Genomic DNA, 1,189 nt, shown 5'->3' with positions numbered 1-1,189 from the left:
GCCGCCCCCGCCGCCCCCGCCGCCCCCGCCGCCACCACCGCGCTGGACCGAGGGCTCCGAAGGCTCCCGAGACGGCGGAACCCGCGGCCACAGTCCCAGCTTCTCTGGGGAAGGGGGGCCGGGGACCCGCTCTCCGGAGAACCGGAAGCAGCCGTCGCCGGAGAACTGGAGCCGACGGACCACATCCTTGTTTTCTCTTTTCCCCCTTAGCAACGCGCGCCGGCGTCGGTTACCAAGGGAGTCCCAGCGGCCCGCTTGGCTTTTCAAGTTTTGCCCTGGCTCCGTTCGTTTTAAATACAGAGGTCTCTCTTCCAGCTCCTGGAGTCATTTTAATTTTTTCGTTATGAAGAGGGCAGCCCAGCCAGAAAGCGGGGATCAGGCCTCGGCCACCATTAGGTATTATTGTCAGAGTGGAAATAGGTGTCAGAGGAAGGGCCTTCGTGAGCCTGTGGCCCGGCTCTGGCGGCATCAGTAGAGAAACCTAGGCCTTTGGTAACAGCCACCAAACATACCGTTTACTTGCGTGCATTGGTGAGTACGTCACATGCATTACTCACTTTCAGCCTTCACGCCAACCGTAACAGGACCCACACGCTAGGTCCCAGGAAACCCACGATGCTTACAGTGGTAGTAAGTAGCTTGTAAATGGTGGAAACGAGATTGGCAGGGAAGTCTGAGTGTCCCCAGAATAGCGCTGTACGGTTGAAATATAACCAAAGCCACATTTTAAATGATCTAACAGTCACATGAAAGTTAAAAAAAAATAATAACTTTTTCTTTTTTCCCCCACCCGCCCCTGAAATTAATTTTAGCAATAGCTTTTACTTGACCCGATATGTCCAAAATATTGTCATTTCTTTGTAAACATTATTAATGGGATCATTTGCATTCTTTTTTTTTGGTACTAAGTACATCTTAATTTGACCCAGACGCTTTGCATGCGCTCCATAGCTGCTCATGGCCAGTGGCTACCAAATTGGATAGCACAGCTTCTCGGCATTAGAACCAGAGAGAATGTTCCCTGCCTTTTAATCACTTTCCCCAACTCCAGAACAAGTGGTCGTGCCTGCTTTGGTACAGAAATCAATGCTTTAGCTCAGTGGTTCTCAAAGTTTTTGATCTTAGGACCCCTTGGTATGCTTAAAATTTAATTGAGCGTGAAAAAAAATTACTGAGCACTTTTGTGTAT

Source organism: Hyaena hyaena, unplaced genomic scaffold, assembly GCF_003009895.1.
Source record: "Hyaena hyaena isolate Hyena2069 unplaced genomic scaffold, ASM300989v1 scaffold_0, whole genome shotgun sequence".
Lineage (NCBI taxonomy): Eukaryota > Metazoa > Chordata > Mammalia > Carnivora > Hyaenidae > Hyaena > Hyaena hyaena.
This window is presented reverse-complemented; position numbering follows the sequence as displayed.